The sequence below is a fragment of the Hemicordylus capensis genome, chromosome 4 (genome assembly GCF_027244095.1).
Source record: "Hemicordylus capensis ecotype Gifberg chromosome 4, rHemCap1.1.pri, whole genome shotgun sequence".
NCBI classification, from domain to species: domain Eukaryota; kingdom Metazoa; phylum Chordata; class Lepidosauria; order Squamata; family Cordylidae; genus Hemicordylus; species Hemicordylus capensis.
This window is the reverse complement of record NC_069660.1, coordinates 144,010,713-144,024,081: the sequence shown is the minus strand read 5'-3', so window position 1 is coordinate 144,024,081 and position 13,369 is coordinate 144,010,713.

Genomic DNA, 13,369 nt, shown 5'->3' with positions numbered 1-13,369 from the left:
AATGTGTTTTGTGTCCTTTTGAAAGCTGTTAGAGACAGAGAGGATCTTTTGTGCCCAGACCCCCCCAAGGAGACACGAAGACATTGCTATGGAATGAATGGTCGATTTATTGAAGTTTATGGTACAGGCTCATTGGCTGGGGTTGCATGGGCATTCCCCACAACAGTGCGGTGCCTAATAGGCCGGCCACGCTGTGGCCGCCCCCACCAAACAGACCGTGACGATAGCACCTTGGCTCCAGGCAGCTCACCTGCTCTCCAGCAGGGGCGCCCTTCTCCGCCGACCTAAAGTCAGGTTTCTGACCTCCCAGCGGCAACCCCACCAACGCTGCACAGCCATATGGATGGGGTGTAGCCTGAGGAGGGGCAGGAGTCAAGTGTCATCCCTGATCTGTCAAGCCTCAAGGGATCAGCTCCTCCTCCCTGATTTACATCTTACCTAAGGTTCCACACCCCCTTAATTAGCATTTCCTCACCGAACTGTACCTGCCGACCCGTGGAAAATCGCCCTATTTAATCTACTGACTAGCTACCGGGGAGCTCAGATATAGCCTGAGGCAGGCGAAAAAAGGTGCACACCAACAGCCCAAACAGGTGTAAACCCAAAAAATTCCTGACCGGCCCCAAATGGCGACCAGCAAACACCCAGTCTATATCTAAGGGATGGGTGGGAGGGTCCGAGAAGGAGAGGCAGACTGAGCCCGCGCAGGCGTGCTGCGGGGCTCGGCACTTCCAGTTTGCACTGGAAGTGCCCGGGAGCCAATGCAAAACGGCTCCCTGTCCCACGTGCTCCCCGGGTAAAGGGGGCTGGGACAAAACGGCCGTGCCGCTGAGGTGCGGCGTGCGGCCACCTTGTGCCCAGACCCCCCCAAGGAGACACGGAGACATTGCTATGGAATGAATGGTCGATCTATTGAAGTTTATGGTACAGGCTCATTGGCTGGGATTTCATGGGCATTCCCCACAACAGTGCGGTGTCTAATAGGCCGGCCACACCGTGGCCGCGCCCACCTAACAGACCATGGCGATAGCACCTTGGCTCCAGGCAGCTCACCCGCTCTCCAGCGGGGCGCCCTTCTCCACCGACCTAAGGTCAGGTTTCTGACCTCCCATCGGCAACCCCACCGACGCTACACGGCCATACGGATGGGGTGTAGCCTGAGGAGGGGCAGGAGACAAGCGTCATCCCTGATCTGTCAAGCCTCAAGGGATCAGCTCCTCCACCCTGATTTACATCTTACCTAAGGTGCCACACACCCTTAATTAGCATTTCCTCACTGCACTGTACCTGCCACAGCAGGCGTCAGCTCAGCTTAATGACCTGCACCCCCACGAACAACGAGAGGCAGACTGAGCCCGCGCAGGCGCGCTGCGGGGCTCGGCACTTCCGGTTTGCACCGGAAGTGCCCGGGAGCCAATGAAAAACAGCTCCCTATCCCACATGCTCCCCGGGTAAAGGGGGCTGGGACAAAATGGCCGCGCTGCGGAGGTGCGGCAAGCGACCACCATTTCAGCAGGGAGCACATTCCAAAGCCTCGGGACAGCAACAGAAAAGGCCCATCCTTGAGTGGCTACCAGATAAACTGGTAGCATCTGCAGATGGACCTCCCTGGATGGTCTCAATAGGTGGTGGGGCTCGTAATGAAGTCAACATTCTCTTAGATACCCTGGGCCTAAGCTGTTCAGATTTTTACAGGTTATAACCAGCACTTTGTATTTTGCCCAGAAACATATTAGTAGTCAGAATAGTTCTTTTAATATAGAAGTAATGTGGTCCTTTGAGATGACCCTGATACCAACCTGGCTGCGGCATTTTGCACCAATTGTAGTATCAGTTGAAACTGATAGAAAGCACTCCTGACCACTGCCTCAACCTGAGACATCAGAGAGAGGTTTGGATCCAGCAGCATTCCCAGACAGTGTACCTGTTTCTTCAAGGGGAGTGTAATACCATCCAGGACAGGCAGATCAAAGTTGTCTACTGAGTTCTGACCCTGCGTAAAAAGTAATTCCTTCTTTTCTGGATTCAGTCTCAGTTTATTAGCCCTCATCCAGCCCATCACTGCCTCCAGGTAGGCATTTAGGGAAGTTATGCCACTAGACAATATGCCCCACAGACTTATGAGGGCAGAGCAAGAGTCTGTCCTCACAAAAATCTAATGAACTACACATGAGGTTTGCCTCGCAGCTGCAGTACATGGGGTGGGGAAAGGAGATTTCCTATCCCTGCAAAAGCACTTTCTGCATCCAAGAATATGTCCGTGGGGGCTGCACTATACAGATTAAGTATCAGAACTGGAGGCCTCTCGGCCAAATCTGGTTCCCCAAGGAGGACTGCCTCCCCCCATCCATTGTTGCTGCCACGTACAAAGGACATCAGCTACAGGAGGGTGGTCAAGCAGCTAGCAGGCCACAATAAATGCCACTGAATTTACCTTGTGCAAGCCTGGGTTATAGGAATTCACACTTGGTTTCCAAGAAACTGCTACATCCTTTTTTCTTTGTCTTTTTTGCACATTGCAAATTGCACATTGCAATTTTTTCAAATTGCTTTTCAATTCCCTTGGTGGTTATAACCTGGCCTGAGAAAATTTCTGGTAAATTTTAGCAGTTTGCTTTGCATATGATACATCAGGACAAACCAAACAGGAAAGGTTGGCCTCTTGAAACAGGGCTTGCAACTTTTCTGAACTGCCTCTAGTCTTCGGAAGAGACCTACAGCTTTGAAAGCACTTGATTTCTTAGAAACGAGACTGTCTTTGACCTGATTTATGAATATAAGACACATGCGCTCCCTGAGAAACGTTTAAAAGAAATAGAAACTAGTTTCATTTTTAGAAGAAACAGGTGCTCACTGAAAGCTTACATTTTTCCAAAACTGCTATACTTCCCGCCTAAACCAAGGCCTAGGCTACTCATAGAAGATGAATTAAGTGGCAGGAAACTACTACATCAGGTGAAAGATTATAGCCTCATCCTTTGCCTGTTGTGAACGTTGCTACCTACATGGAGTGTTTCCACATAGGTGAGCATTCAAAAAGGACACCCCTACCATACAGTCTGCTCCATTCATTACGTCACCTCAGGACTCTGTCATCCCATTCCCAATGACATTCTGCTGCATGTGTGGACCAGACCTGAGAGAGCACTAAGAAGGGCAAAGTTTATCATATCACCGTGAAAGAGAAAATAGTAGGGTTTCCCCCACTAAAAAACAAAACAAACTGATGTGATGAGATGGATCATTTCAGATGTGGAAGGGGGGAGAATTCAAGCATGGAAATGTCTGTCACTTGATAGCACTCAGTTGCAAAGTGAGGGCATATGAGCAGCGGTCCTGCAGCAGCAGCAGCAGCACATCCCTACCCCAGCGGTGCCACCCATGTGGTGAAAATGGTGCCAGTGGGCTCTTCAGCTGTGGCAGCATAATCCTACTGCCCGCACTTCAGCTGACTCCATGAGACAGCTGGGAATGAAGAGTGCATGTGTGCCCTCATTCCCAGCCATCTTGGGGTCAGAACATCAAGTGGTTGGGAAGCAGAGTGGGCTGCAGAACTGCAACACGCTGATGGGGATGAGCAGAGTGGCATGCCACAGGGAAGAGAAAGCTACCAAGGGCATGGCAGCAGGAGCAAGGTGGCCCTTGAGGCAGCGCAAGGCGATTCTAGAGGAAGGGTGGCACATGTTGTTGGGATGCACGTGCCCAATTGTAGCTCCACCCCTCTTAGTATTAGCTCACAAGCGACCCCCATCCACACACTTGAACTTAACTGTAAGTTGGTACTCCAGTACTCAACCCCAGCTTGCCTTGACCATGTATGTGGCCTCTGGTCCTTTTGATCTGCAACTGCCTGCCCCAGAATCAGGTCACTTTCTGTTCTCAGCCTTGGCCTGCTTCAAAGCTTAGCCAAGGCTTGAAAATAACATTGGCCGCATTTGCACATAACACAAACTTGCTGTTAAATGGGGCAGAGGTTGCAACTCCACGTGCAATCATGGTTTCACAGCAAAAGCAACCTGAGATCTGCCTTGCCAAACTCCAATTTGAACCTTCAGTTTGTAATGAGTTGCGCCACCGTAACCTGAGGTTTTTCGACTGCAACAATATGTCTGAATGCAGACAGCACCATAACTGTGGTTTTGTTCACTTTCTGGAACCGTAATAATAGACGGCAGCACAGACCCATCCAGGATCATGCCCACTCCATGCTTGTAGCACCTCTCTCTAGCACCTCTCCAAGCATTTGTTCCGAGCCCTCAGTCTCCAACCCAACCAAGCAGGGACTGCTTGTCCCATCCAAGAGACTGCTTGCCCCATTGCCTTTCAAATGGCAAAGTCATGCCACATCTCATTCCAAGATTGTCAGCAGCAATGTAAGCAGGGAAACCTCATTAGTGTACTGGGATGGCAACTTATGGCAGGGTGGAGATACCAAGGGTCAGATGTAAAAGGTGTTAAAAGGTCTTCTTCTTCTTCTTCTTTTTTTTTTTTTTGCAATGATCATGGGGAAGGGAGGAGCAGCCCCTTCCCCTTAAGGGTACATGAGTGGTCATGTACTCATGAGAAGGGCCAGGCATCAGGATCAGGCATTGTGTTACCAGAACTGTCATAAGAACAGAAGAACAGCCCTGCTGGATCAGGCCCAAGGCCCATCTAGTCCAGCATCCCGTTTCGCACAGTGGCCCACCAGATGCTGCTGGAAGCCACAGGCAGGAGTTGAGGGCATGTCCCCTCTCTCCTGCTGTTACTCCCCCGCAACTCCTGTTACTCCTGAGCTGCTGGCTAGACACCTCAATTATGCTTTCGGCTTAGAGTGGGGAATTAGCTTGGCTAGAGGGAGCAGTTTGGTTCCAGTGTCAAATTTGAGCAGGTTGGGTGTTTTGGAAAAAATTAGTCTGCATAAATACAGTACAACAGTTTTATAAAGGGTCTATGGGGGTACAGAATGCAAAATGTTCAGAGGCAAGGCAATAATTCTTAGCTGATATTCTAGACAATAGTAAGGCTGTCAATGATTTAGCTTGAAGTCCTAACTATAGATTGATCAGCTCGGCTAAGGTACTTGACTTAAGGCTTGCCACGGAAAGTGCTTGAAAGTGGGGAGGTTGAAAAGAGAGAGGGGGCGAGGAGACAGAAGGGCAAGCAGTTAGTTTACCTGTCCTTCTCTAGTTTGTTGGTGAGTTCGTTGCACATTGGTTGGCCTCTTCTCACAGGGAATATTATTATTTATTAGATTTATCTTTAGATTTCTATACCGCCCTTCCAAAAATGGCTCAGGGTGGTTTACACAGAGAAATAACAAATAAATAAGATGGCTCCCTGTCCCCAAAGGACTCACAATCTAAAAAGAAACACAAGACAGACACCAGCAACAGTCACTGGAGGTACTGTGCTGGGGGTGGATAGGGCCAGTTACTCTCCCCCTGCTAAATAAAGAGAATCACCATGTTAAAAGGTGCCTCTTTGCCAAGTTAGCAGGAATAGGCATAAAAGTGTGGGAGAGATGAGGAGTGGAGGGCTACTACTCACCAATATGAGAGTCCATAGGATAGTGATCCAAACAGATTCCAAAAACATGTGATTTGGTTAGAGGAAGGAATACCTCGAAACGTGCCCTGAGGCAGTTTCCAAGCCATGTTACCCAACTTGAAGGTGGCAGATGCCATGCACAACAAAGAAGTTCTTTGCTCTGTGGCATTAGAGAGCCAGCATGGTGTAGTGGTTAGAGTGCTGGACTAGGACCGGGGAGACCCGAGTTCAAATCCCCATTCAGCCATGAAACTAGCTGGGTGACTCTGGGCCAGTCACTTCTCTCTCAGCCCAACCTACTTCACAGGGTTGTTGTGAAAGAGAAACTCAAATATGTAGTACACTGCTCTGGGCTCCTTGAAGGAAGAGCGGGATATAAATGTAAAATGATAATGATAATGATAATGATAATGATAATAATAATAATAAGAAGAAGAAGAACAACAAGAAGAAGAAGTCACCTTGAATGCAAATTGCCTGACAAAGGCACAGGTAAAGTTATGTAGATGTATGGAATAGAGCTGCTGGACTGACTATCTGAAGAACAGAATGCCTCTCAAGTATATAGATTACACATTTCCAGTTTTGATGTCCTCATTTTCCTGAGTCTTTGCCAGCTAAAGTGTTCATTTAGAACAGGCTAGACCCAAAGGGTTCACAGTCTAAAAAGAAACATAAGATAGACACCAGCAACAGTCACTGGAGGTACTGTGCTGGGGGTGGACAGGGCCAGTTACTCTCCCCCTGCTAAATAACGAGAATCACCACATTAAAAGGTGCCTCTTTGCTAAGTTAGCAGGGGTTCATATGGCACAATGCCAGTCTGAAACTGGGAAATTTGAATGAGAGTAAAGATCTGCCCCTGGTCCTGGTATTTCCTCAGTCTGCCCACCCAGCTATGCCCAGACACATGGAGCATCAAAATCTCCTTTGGGTACGTGAAAGACTTCCCTCAAAAGGAGGGGGTTGCTGTACAAAAGTTCCATCATTAATCAAAGAGAGCAGGGGGCCCAGGCAAGCAGGACCCCCTTTGTTGAGTTAACTCAACTCATGAGCACAAGACCTGACGGAAGACCAAATGTTTAGGTGAGCCTATGTTTCTCCCCAATAGACTGGCCCTCTTACAAGAGTGCTAGACCCCTGGCAGCAATCTGCCATGGGGGCAGGAGTGTGGTTTGGTCTCCATGGACTGCTTTGCTGGCATGAGACCTTGCAAGAGCATCCTTGGTCATAGCAGGCCAGATCCCAGGACCCTTTGCCTTCCCTCATATACATATCCCCTCCTAGGAAGTTATCATGTTCCCTAACCTTTCCTGAGTAACAGGAAGATAGTGCCACCCCCAATCACCCAAGATTTTGCCACCCAAGATCACCACCACCACCAGAAATTGTGCTTGTGTATGACAGTCTTGTTACGCGGCTATTACAAGGGTGGCAGTGCAGTCGCTGTCCAAAGAAGGGCTTGAATGGCATGGCATTTGAAGGGATTTAAATGCCCTTTCACTGCTGAGTGCGGTGGGCCATTAACAAAATGCACAATCAAGCTTGACACATGCTTCTTTGAAGATTGTGGCTAATGGCTGCTGCTCTGCAGACATGCTGACACCAGGCGTATAGTCTTCTGATGCGAACACTGCAGAGCTTGCTGGGATGTGGCCTTGGCAGACCAAGAAGAAGTAGGGGCTCCCCTGCCCTGAAAATGGAGGTTGCCAGACCATGGTTGGATGAACACCTGATATGTGATTCACAGTTTGAAAATTTAACTGCAGGTCTGGCAACCTCCTGTTTCACATTACGTGCAAATGCAGCCACTGTGTCAACTTGCAACTTGCATTATGGGGTGGACAAGAATTTTCTCCCTTTCACAAAATGTAAGATGTCTAAATTAAAAGGGGATGTGGGTAGGTTCCCTTGGGAAGACTTCGTGTAGGCTTTGGGCAGGCTTAACCCTACAAAGCAGCAACCCTACAAGTCTGCAGGCACAGAGTCATGTGCAGAACTATGCCATTTGCAGATCTCCGCTGATAGGCTGCTGCCATGCTGCCAGTTGTACAGCAGTACTGCTGCTAGGCAGGTCCTTCTCTGCCTCCCCTCCAAGCAGCCACAAGCTTGTTCTTCTGCAGGAAAAGCAGCTCGCACTAATCAGAAGCAGCACCTTGTTCCAATGATCACATGATATGGGTTTATGACAAGAAAAAAGTTCATGTCCGATCTGTAATAGCATGTTTTCGTTGCAGTGACTAAAACTTAGGTTCACAGGCGATATATGTCATAGTTCAGAAACACTGTGATGTCCCATGCTTATTTCTGCTGCATTGACCTTTGGTACTCAAGAAAGAAAGAAAGAAAGAAAGAAAGGAAGGAAGGAAGGAAGGAAGGAAGGAAGGAAGGAAGGAAGGAAGAAAGAAAGAAAGAAAACCCAAACTGACCTAACTCCCAGGAGAAGAAGACGCAGGTGCACATGAAGTCTTATTCTATCTTTACTCCTCAACTTCACATGCTTATTACGATCTTCCTCTCTGCCTCTTCCTGTTGTGCTATGAGATGTACTTCAGCCACCTTGTCAGATTCCTTTAAAAATTAGAAATCTATTTCAGAAATCAGGAAGGCTCACTCACTGGCTTTAGAACAATAGTGCTTCTGCTGGATTCATTTATTCTCAGCTCTGGCTGATATCCTAACTAGCCAAGCAATAGTGCTGTGTGAGGTGCATGGATGCTGCAGATGCAAATGACTAACTCAACTCTGGCACTCACATGGGGGAAGGGCATGAATTTTTATTTTTTTAAAAAATCCTTCCCCAAGAAGTGCTCTGCGTCACTTGAAAATATGTCCCTGAGGATCATGCAGCCTTCCAGGGGAAGGGGAGGTGACACAGAGGACTTCCAGGGAAATCCCTCCCGCCAACCCCCATGAATGTCAGTGCTGCATTGGTCTGGAACTTCTCTGCAACACTGGCACATCTCATGAAAAGTTAGTGCTTTATTAGTCAGAATGTCAGCCTTTGTCTACTATATCTCTATATCTCTATATCTCTATCTATGTATACACACACACACACACACACACACACCGACTGACTGAGCTTTCTGGGTGTCTTCAGTATCAAAATATGAACAGTGACTCAGAGCAGAAACATAGGAGGCGGCAAGTAGGCTATACTGATTGGAGAAAGTAAGTGATGATTTAAAGATGAGCATTAATCAGTGGAATGGAAAGAATATGACTGCTCCTCCCTTTCCATCAACCCCTTCCACCCCTCAGGTTTCTCAGCCTAATTTTTCCTTAGCTCACTCTAATTTTGACTCTACATGGTTTTCATTCTTAACTGAGTGTATGGAGATTTTCCTTACGATACTTTATTTCTATTTTACTCATCTTTCTGCCCAAAAGACCCACAAGGCAACTCTCTGCCCACAGAGAGGGATGGCAAAATTTGAGGTGGAAATTTTCTGCTGCTCCTCAAATTTTGCCCCTATAGGCAAATGCCTACTCTGCCCCTCCGTTAATCCACCACTGCTTCTCTCACCATGTCAACCCTGTGATGGAATAAAGTACTCTCTAGCAAAATTCTTCCCTTTGTGCAACTCTAACATGTACAGGGACCCTCTTGGGATAAGCACGGGAAACCCCGGATGCAACTCCATCCCAAACAGGACACAATTTATTCCCAAATCTCCCAATTTTCCAAAAATGGCACTACACTCTTGTCTGGATTAAGTTTCCATTTACTGACACACACACCCCACCCATCCAATGCAAAACTGGCCCCAGATACCAGTTCAGACCTTCCACGGCTTCTGCAGAATCCAATGGTGGAAATGAAAACTAATTCTGGACTTTCCCACCCACAGAACACCCTCTTCTTGCTCAGAAGAGAAAACCAGATCAAGAGGCTGGCCTGCCACCTGTGTTGAGCTAAATATTATCTGAGGCATTGTTATTACAATGGCCATGAAATCCCAAGCCGTACTTGACATGATAGATAAGCTTTATTACAGTCTTTGAGCAGTACAGAAACATGAAGAAAAGAACACATTTATTTATTATTATTTCATTTAAAATATTTCTATACCACCCAAAACTTGAGTCTCTGGGCAGTTTACAATTAAAATTGTTTAAAACATTAGTTCAATTAACAATTAAAACCATTTAAACCATTAAAAACATTTAATCCTCAGTATTAAAAAAATTAAACTATACATCTAATTAAAAGCCTGGGTGAATAAATGTGTCTTCAGTGCCTTTTTAAAAGTTGCCAGAGATGGGGAGGCTCTTATTTCAACAGGAGTGCATTCCAAAGTCCAGGGGCAGCAACAGAGAAGGTCCATTCCTGGGTAGCCACCAGATGAGTTGGTGGTACCCACTACCTGTTAAGATCATCTGCAGATGAACTTCTCCAGATGATCTTAACAGGTAGTGGGGCTCATGGCGAAGAAGACATCCTCTTAAATACCCAGGGCCTAAGCTGTTTAGGGCTTTATAGGTAATAACCAGCACCTTGTATTTTGCCCGGGAACATAGCAGCCAGTGTAGTTCTTTCAACCCAGGAGTAATATGGTCTCTCCTAGATGACCCAGAAACAAACCTGACCACCACATTCTGGACCAACTGCAGTTTCCAGACCACATACACAGTCAGTCCCACATTGAGCACATTGCAGTAATCCAGCCTAGAAGTTACCAGTGTATGTACCACCGTTTTGAGGTTGTTCATCTCAAGAAATGGATGCAGCTGGCATATCAGCCGAAGCTGATAAAAAGCACCTCTGGCCACCGCCTCAACCTGGGACACCAGGGAGTGGTTCAGATCCAGAAGTACCCCCAGACTGCATACCTGTTCCTTCCAGGGGAGCATGACCCCATCCATCAAAATCGTCTCCCAGGTTTCGACCCCACACAATAAGAACTGCCGTCTTATCTGGATTCAATCTCAGTTTGTTATCCCTCATCCAGCCCATTACCGCCTACAGGCAGGCATTTAGGGAGGTTATGCCTTCTCCTGATGATGATGACATGGAGAAGTAGACTTGGGCATCATCAGTATACTGATAACACCCTGCACGGATAACATTGTCACACCCATGAAACAATATAGCAACAATATAGTTTTACCAGAAACAATATACAATATCAGACAAGGCATTTTTGCTAAAGCCCCCCCCCCCCTCCAACTGAAGTTCCATCCTTTTGCTGAAGTTCTAGGGGATTTCTATCACCATTTCCAAGACAATCTCCATCACCTCCATCCAAGAAGACTGTTAGGCAGCAGGATGGACAATATACCAACAGAGTTCTAAAGACCTCTCTTACAGGCTCAGTTTCAGATATGGCCACTTGAAACCAACACAGTTATGAGCCTGGAGAGTAACTCCAGTTAAGCAGAGCGCGCACACGCACACACACACACACACACACACACACACACACATACACACACACACACACACACACACATCAGTGGATGTATTTACAACCTCTAGGGGAAATAAAAATAGAAAACAGGTAGGCTGACAAGTGCTTACCAAATGGCATAGGCATTGCTGCTCCAGAATAACTTTACAGCCCTATAACACTTTGTAGAAGTTCTAATTAGATGTGCATTTCCATGCAAGAAGTGCACAGCAGGTTCACAAAATGTCTCTGGCTAGGAAAGAGGAGTTGTGTTGTTATTCAGTTACAGGCAATAGCCAACAGGTGTTTGTGACAGTCCTACATTCAACCACCTTCCACAATTTTAAGGAATGAAGACCCAAGGAAATGGGAGCAAGCACCTGAGATGTATAAGGGCACAGTAAGGTCTTGGGGTGCTGAGGGCTGGGGCAAAGCCCTGTGCTTACTGGGTAATGGGAGAAAGAACCAGGCAATGGGTGGATGCTCCTTTTTCAGCCATCACAGCTGCAGCACTGAAGGAGTGTTGTCTGCTGCCTGCTTAGCTTTCTTGGACAGACACAATTGTTGGGGGGGGGGCAAATAAGTGCAGGTGCATACACCGCCCAGCCCCGCCGCCAATGGTGCTCAGGAAATCTAAGCAGACAATGAATGGATACACTTTTTAGTACCACTTCTCTGTCTGCAGGAGACAGTGCTGAAGGAGGAACATCTGCTTTGTCTCCCATCATCACCCAGTAAGCTTGCCAGGGTCTAATGGAGATATTTCCTCCATGGGCACTGGGCAGCACCAGATATCCCTACATAGGAAGCTGCCTTATGTCTAGCTCATTATTGTTTACTCTGACTTGCAGCAGCTCCCCAAGGTTTCAGGCAGGGATGTTTCCCAACCCTGTCTAGGGATGCCAGGGATTAAAACTGGGACCTTCTGCATGCAAAGCAAGTGCTCAACCACTGAGTTATATTCCATTCCTCCAAAGGAGCAAGATTTCAGCAGCTTCAGGGGTCAGTTGGGCACGAGCCCTCGGGCATCAACCCCTGAAGGTGCCAGGGAAGAACTCTTTCCAAGCCTCTACTAATGTTAATATAGACAGACATAATTAAATAAGCTTTCAGCCTATGTCTGAGCTCATGCAAAAGAAAATGTCCATGGTACATGATAAAGATTGGGTGTTCACTAGGATTATGGGTGATGTAGGGGTGGTGTGGGGTGATGGGAAACACCAGATTACCAGTTACCTATCCTTCCCCAGAGTAGTAAAAGGAGCTCATATTGAGGTCCATCCCCTCTTTTTCTCCATCTGAAGGAGCAACACTCAATGGAACATGATAGGATGAACCCAATGAACTCATTCAAAACAAGCCTGATCTCTAGGCAGACCCCGCTACTCGTTTCAGGATATGAAGCTTTTTGAATTTCTTCCAGTTCTCTTTGTGAACATTTGGTAAATAAACCCGTCTCTGTGTCAGTTATTGTTTACCTACTGGCGTGATCACAGGCTGCACCACAGGAAAGCCACCAGACAGATGCATTGATGTCATTGCCTCTGCCACGCTGCTGTGGTTAAGCTCATCTTGACACAGACAAACGCACAAGATGGTACTTTTTTGCAGTCTTGTGTCTGCAGAGTCTCACCAGCCATCAAAGCGACTTTTTTCTTTCACAATGTGTCCCCCAACCGGATACTACCTTCTATAGGTTGGTTTCGGTGGTGGGGACAAACGTCTCAAGCTGTCTGGTATGAATTATCCAGTCGTAGCGTCTTTTATCCTGTTCATAAATTCAGACACAGACTGGAAAGAGATTATAACCTAAAGAGAATAGATGGATTAAGCTTTCAAGAAGGAGCCATTTCTCCAGGAGCTTTTCCAGATAGGTTGCTTTACTGTGGCAGAAAATGTCTAAAGCTAAGTTGTTTTGAGCACTGCACCAAAGGGCTACTTTTTAAGGATGCATATAATGTGTAGTAACTGCGAATCGTCAGAAGCAAAGCTGAATAATGCCACTGGCTGTATGAACAGCATCTTCTGTTGCTATCCTGTTGTCACTGTAATTGGTTCCCTCATATTAACGCCCCCACCCCCAGCCCAATTGTTGTGAAGCTATGTTCAGTCTCCATTTGGAAAAGCCTCAAGGCAGCATCCCCAAAGGGTTCGTCGCAACAACTGCTAAAAGATTCTATAAACCAAGGATAGGCAACCGTAGTTCTCCAGGTGTTGCTGAACACTCCCGTCATTCCCATTCACAATACATTAGACCAACAGTTAGAGAGCCAAAGTTGTCTATCCCTGCTATAAACGATACATTCCTTGTCTGTAAAGACACAAAGAGAAAAAAATCAGATCATTTCCATCCTCACCCCAAGCAAATTAATTCGAGTAAAAGCTATTATTAGTTACTGCTAGAACTGGCCTGTTTGGCTGCATTTGCTTTAAAATGGTGAAGAGCA